The sequence below is a fragment of the Octopus bimaculoides genome, chromosome 2 (assembly GCF_001194135.2).
Source record: "Octopus bimaculoides isolate UCB-OBI-ISO-001 chromosome 2, ASM119413v2, whole genome shotgun sequence".
Classification (NCBI taxonomy): Eukaryota; Metazoa; Mollusca; class Cephalopoda; order Octopoda; family Octopodidae; genus Octopus; species Octopus bimaculoides.
The window spans coordinates 174,266,857-174,274,327 of NC_068982.1; positions in this window are offsets into that span (position 1 = coordinate 174,266,857).

The window sequence follows — 7,471 nt, forward strand, 5'->3', positions numbered from 1 at the left end:
CGGGCCATTATTATTATTATTATTATTATTATTATTATTATTATTATTATTATTATTATTATTATTTTTATTATTTTTATTATTATTATTATTATTATTATTATTATTATTATTATTATTATTATTATTATTATTATTATTAAGGCAGCTAACTGACAGAATCGTTAGCACGCCTATCTGTTTTCGCTACGTTCTGAGTTCAAATTCTGTCGAGATTGACCTTGCCTATCATCCTTTCGGGGTCGATAAATTAAGTACCAGCTCAGTACTCGGGTCGATGTAATCGTCTAGTCCCATCCCGCAAAATTTCTGACATTATTCACAATGGAAATACACAGCTATAACCAAAGTAATCTCGTAGTCATTAACTTCGAATATCTTTCTCAAAGCGTCCCCTAATTTCTTAAAAGAGCAAAAGACTTATTGGATACCGTAGATTTAAGTATCTCCCAGAAAGCAACCTTAAGTATCTCCTTGAAAACGATTTAAAAGAAGGAAGAATTTACGGACCACTCTAGTCTTAGCTACTACTCAAGATACCGCTATGACCGCCACCAACACCACCACAATAAGAACAATAACAAGAACAGCAACAACAATCTTTATGAACCAATAAAACTTGATCATCACGCACTGCATCTCCATTGCGATGACAGGAATATCATCAACGACACTCGTATATTAATGCAAATATTCAAGATGAAAATTCCCAGTACGTACCACATTAATATAATAAATGTAAACTGATGTCTTGGGGAAACCAGCTAGTGACAATTGCTGCATGAAAACCATGCAACAAAAGCGGTGCTAGCATACTTAATGTAGTCAAGAAATTTTAATTAATTACAATTACGCCCGTAAGGAAGAGTAAAAAATAATTATCTGAATGATTAATTCTAGTCAAAGAAAAGCAGTGGAGACAATGCCAATATTTGCATTAATTGAAATTTATATAAATATGAAATACAGTTGGAGAGTAAAGGTTGATTTCTGGCAATGTGGAAACAACTTCAATTCCCACCATCCATACAGTGTAAAAAGAGGGATTGCTCAGTGCTTAAAACATCGAGCAAAGCATATAAGTAGCGATCGTGATATCCACCACGAAGAAATGATCAAACAAAGTAACAATTTATTAAGTAACAACTACCCCAAAAACATACTATTCACTCCAATTATGAAGAAAAGAGAGGATGAAACCTATAAACTGTCCACAGTCTATCTACCCTATCTGAAAGGCTTCTCCGAAAAGATACAGAAGATATGCGGCCCATATGACACCAGGACAGTATTCGAAAGTAATACAACACTTCGCAAATATCTCCATCGAGTAAAACCACCAATAGAAGAGAATATGACCAAAGACTGCGTGTACTCCATCCCATGCAGCTGTAGTAGGTTATACAAAGGCGAAACATGCCACCCCTTCAAAATAAGGGTAGAGGAACATCGCAAAGCTGTAACACGAGGAGATTGATAAATCGGGTATGGCTGATCATGTATGGGAAAATGAAGACCACCACCCACTGTGGGATGAAGTTAAAATAATAGACAGAGAACACCACTGGAAAATTCGAAAACTAAAAGAAGCAGCACATATGTTAGGACACAACAACCTCCCAAGCAGACCGAGTGCAGATATGAGTAGCACATATAAACTGGTATTAAGGAAGGATAGGAACATATTAGAATTATAACCTCTAAAATTCACTCCATAATTGCCCACGTGCATATGGCGTGGTTAGGAGCGCGGACTACTAACCCAAAGATTCCGAGTTCGATTCCAGGCAGTGACCTGAGTAATAATAATAATAATAATAATAATAATAATAATAATAATAATAATAATAATAATAATAATAATAAAAATATTCAGACAAATACATAACAAAAACACCAGGACTTACAAATATATATAATATACAGAAAATTGCACTACTGGGTACTGCACACATTCTACGCAAAACACTTTCAATACAGTAAACATAAGAGCACCACAACAAACCACAGCACATACCCAAGGCGCACAGAGCTGCGCTCGGTAGTGAAGTGAAAGCACGTTATAAAAATAAAACTACTGAACAATAATAATAATATAACATTGAAAAATACTTTAGAAATAAGAACCCAGGTTCGAAATTTCCCCCAAGACACCTGATGAAGGCTGGAGGGTATATCAGCCGAAATGTTGTGTTAACAACAAACAAGATGGGGACAAATATCCGTCAAATGTAAATAATGTACATAATTCCTCATCTCTTAAATATAGAACTGAAATTTGCTCATGTTTCATTATTATTTGGCCTCATCAGCAGGCAATAGTCTTACTAGTACATGAAAGACATGATAAAGCTTCTCGATCATCACTGACTTTGGATTAACTACAGCTGCAAAAACAACAATATAACAATAACAATAACAATACTGATCATACAAGAGGTGACCTATTAGTATCATGGTTAACCAAGCTACAAACCTCTCCAGAATTCATTTTACGCTCCGTATTCGTCACGTCGCCCACACTTTTTAAAATATTTCTATAAGAGCTTCAGTACTCCCATAAAAAATACACACAGCCTCATATACAAATACTTCCCTACCTATTACCTAGACGTAAGTGTGCAATTATTCCAAGCCTGCAGCAAATACATAATTCTTGGCACCAAAAGATATGGATTTAAAATAGTATCTATCATATCTCCAAATTCTTTTTTTTTTTTACCAGCAGAGCATAGAAACATCACTTACAACTATCAGCACACTCAACAAAATAAAAATGCCACATTCAAAACAGAAAACATTATGAACTATGGAGATTGCCTCTATAACATTTACCAAATATTGAAGACAATAGAAATGATAAACCAGTCACAGATTTCTAACTGCGTCTGCATACGTTGTAACAGCAGCCATTTATGTATATGGGATCATGTAATATGGATGAGCACAGCTAAACCTTGAAACTCCAACTTTTTCCACCACAAACAAGAAATAGCACAAGACAACGAACTTCGAATTATCAACGATTGTACGCACTGACTTTACCAATAGCCCACCTACATAATGATACAAAATACTCAAGATGAAAGGTCCCTTCGACATATGAGCCCCAAGTGTCTCAGTCCTTGCCACTACATGTTTAACCAGTCAAAATTTCCTGACAAATGTACACCGACGCCATCCTCTGAACATTGTTGAGTGCAGTCAATCCTTACAGACACAAATGCAAATACACACATAGAAAAATTGCTATAGCGTTGTCGTGCGCAAAGTCTCATAAGTTCCAAAGACAGTGCAGAGGGTATAGCAACAGAAATATGTGCAGAAAAATATTAGCCGTTATGCTCAGACCTTCACCGAGGTAATCACAAGGACCTATAGGCTTAGCGAAATCAGGCACAGTAGTAGAGAGAATATGAGCATTTTCAGAACATGCCGCTGTAACCAATGCGATAAACCTTGCCTGTACAGACGATTACGGGTCAGATCCAATCAGTTTTTCGCGCTCTCACTTTTAAGAATAAAGCAGCTAAATTTCCCTCGAATATCACTCTACATTCATAAAATATAAACAACATATTGAAGAATTTATTTCTAAAAACAACATGTCAGAAAAGAAGACAGGATGGTTACGGCTGGAACGCTGATTGAACGATCTGTCATGCTGAGAAGAAAATATAATTCCACTGCATTATGTTACCAGTTTATTTAATTATATTTAAAACATATGCTTAGAATGACTGGCATGGTGTGTATAATATATATATGTATATATGTACATATATATATATATGTGTGTGTGTGTGTGTGTGTGTGTGTGTGTGTGTGTGTGTGTGTGTGTGTGTGTGTGTGTGTGTGTGTGTGTGTGTGTGTGTGTGTGTGTGTGTGTGTATGTGTATAGTTGTTATGTACATAGTATGTGTGTGTATGTTTTGTGTGAGCGTGCATGTGTATCATGTGTATAAATAAATATATATATGTATCTGTATGCGAATGTGTGTATGAGTGTCTGTTTGTGTCTGTCTGTCTGTCTGTCTGTCTGCATGTATGTATGTTTGTGTGTGTGTATGCATGTATTTATGTATGTATGTATGTATGTATATGAATATATGTATATATTTTTGACAGTGATTTCGAAATTTCACCTTCTGACGAAAACAAGAAAAATGCGAAACTTGTCACAGACAACCAATCCTTGTAAATATGTATATCTATGTGTACGCGCACGCGCGTGTGTGTGTAAATGTATATATGTGGAAGGCAACACCTCTGTGTATATGTAGAAATCAACTCTCCTCTCATTGCACTCACTTCTACCATCTCTAGAATAATGGAGACAACCATTAACGATGAAACTTGAATCTCTATCTTTCCTTAGTGGCCACCAGTTCGACTCCCACAGAACCTGACCACTGGAAACCTAATCTGTTAAGTTACCAAAGGTTCTCGCTTTGGAGAAGATCAGTATAAGCAATATTGCTCTTTTAGCTTATGACCAAATAAATTTTCATCAAAATTTCCAACGTAGGGGCTGCACCTATCTCGCATCTTTTGCATTGGTTGCGGATGTTCGCTATAATTATTGGCACTGTACAATTCTCAGTGTGCCTCAGGGTTCTGTTTTCTTCCATATTTTCTTCCTTCTGTACATCAATGCTTCACTTGCGGCTACAAAAAACAACGCCCTCTCTTATGTGGGTAAGACTACCCTTCATTCTTTCCTAACCTATTCCCAACAATGCATCACCCACACTCAACCTAGACAGCACTGATTCTATGAACGGAGACCACAAAAAATTCCGCTAGTATAATGATGCCAATCGTATCTCTTTTAATGGCAGCCCTCTCAAAAACTCCCTCAAAGCAACTAAAACACTATCATATCAAGAATAAACCGCTGCTTTTCCAAAATATAAGCATCGCTCGTACTCTTTAACATAGACAGGAACACATCCCCAAAACTAGGATTTCTCTTCAGGACTAGAAAATATATCAACTTCTAACTCTCTGAATGTCAGCTCAAATGAGGTCTAAGATTATTGTTCCCACATTGGTCCGGTGCTGCTGCAACTCACAGAAATATTGAGCCGCATCCAGAGAAGAGTTAGTCGAATGATTAGCATTATGTCACTCACGGACTCGCTCTAGTCACTGCGCCCCAGACGTGCCACCTCCTATTTCAAACTATTATTCAATATATACGTTACGTACACAGTTGCTACAGTAGCCATTGTCATCTGAGCTGACTTATTGTGTACTCTTTCTGTTTAGGAACTCACGACTTACACGTCTTATCTCTCGACACCCTAACTGTGTTCAAACACAACAGGCAAATTAATGGCTATATCCAGTTCTTCTGTCCCAGACAATCGGCTGTCTAGAAATTTCTCCCTCTTTATCTTCCAACAGTAGTTGAATCGGAACGTTATCGGCATCAAGCTCAACATTTTCGAACTCAGAAAGTAAAACAAAAGCTCTCATTTTGGCTAATTTTCTATGTGGTTGGGCGGATACGCAGATGCTTCTTCGTCAAGTCGTTATGTATGTCATGATGCAGGAGGTGCAACATGTCATTTGACTTTAAACTGCGAAGAATAGTACGTAATATATATTTTGGCACGTAATATATATTTTGGTACGTAATATATATTTCAAATTTTGGCACGAGGCCAGTAATTGGAGGGAAGGGTGAAAGTCAATTACATCGATCCTAGTGCTCAAGTGGTACTTATTTTATTGATCACGAAAAAATGAAAAGCAAAGTCGACCCTCATGGATTTGGAACTAAGAGCGTAAAGTTGGAAAAAATGCCGCTCAGCAATTTTTCCGGCGTTGTAACGATTCTGCCAGGTCGCCGCCTTACGTAGGGTATATCGTAGTTTCAAATTTTGGCACAAACCAACACTTTCGAGATAGGAGTTAAGCCGATTACATCGACCCCAGTGCTCAATTGATACGTAATTTATCAACACTGAAAGGATGAAAGGCAAAGTTGACCTCCTTGGAATTTAAACTCAGAACGTGCAGCCGGACGAAATGCCGCTAAGCATTTTGTACGGGCGGGCTAACGATTCTACCAGCTTGCTGCCTTACATAATGTATATATTGCTAAAGTGTGTGCGTAAATATGCGTGTGTGTATGTCTGTGTGCGTGTATATATATATATATATATATGTGTGTGTGTGTGTGTGTGTGTGTGTGTGTGTGTGTGTGTGTGTGTGTGTGTGTGTGTGTGTGTGCGTGCGTGCGATTATATTTGTGTGTATTATAATGTGATTTGTATATATTGAATTGTGTTTCTTTTTATTGGTTCAACGCGTCTTATGACGTAATTTACGGACGTCACACAAGTTAGACCAAAATGTTATTTGATATGAAACACCGGAAGTTGAATATCAGTTATGTAGCATATTGAAACTATCTGCAATTAACATATATGCACGCATTCAAATACACAATTCTCACATATATGCAAACAAACAACAAACTATAGAAATATAGCAATGTTTTTCTTGCGTTGTATCAGTCATGTACTGTGGATACACGTCCATTCATACTATACATGCATACTATACATGTACGCATACGTTCACTTCTCGAAAGTAATTCCCTCGTTAATGCTTTGGGATATTCTATTACAGTATTTATGTATTTATTTATTTATTGTTGTTACTGTTGTTGTTGTTGTTGTTGTTGTTGTTATTCTTGTTGTGACATTGAGGTACAAATACGAAGCTCAATATGCCCATCATGACTACCTGCCTGATGAGGGTACACTAGGCTCATGCATCACAACTATCTGTGCGTGGCATGGTGATTTCATGTCAAGATAAACAGTGAATTACTTGCAGGTAGGGTCAGTTAAAATTCTCTTCGGGTCGAATGGCACATCCTGCTGAAAAGTTCCCTAGATATAGTTTGCTTAAGGATGATGAACGAAACACCCATGTTTCCAGAAGTGAATAATTCAAACCCTCCCGAAATTACTCTCAACACATTGGCTATGATGCTCTCTCACTACTCCTACTCGTGATCAGAGATGTATATATTGTCAGCCACTAAGGGACATGTTTAACTGGTTTAAGATCGGAGACAAACAACTGACTAACAAATCAGTGATACTGAGCAGAATATCTGAATATTTGCTGTTGCCCACCTTTTACCCTGATACTGCATCGGGGCATTTATTATTATTATTATTATTATTATTATTATTATTATTATTATTATTATTATTATTATTATTATTATTGTTCAGTAGTTTTATTTTTATAACGTGCTTTCACTTCACTACCGAGCGCAGCTCTGTGTGCCTTGGGTATGTGCTGTGGTTTGCTGTGATGCTCTTATGGTTACTGTATTGAAAGTGTTTTGCGTAGGATGTGTGCAGTGCCCAGTAGTACAATTTTCTGTATGTTATATATATTTGTAAGTCCTGGTGTTTTTGTTATGTATTTGTCTGAATATTTT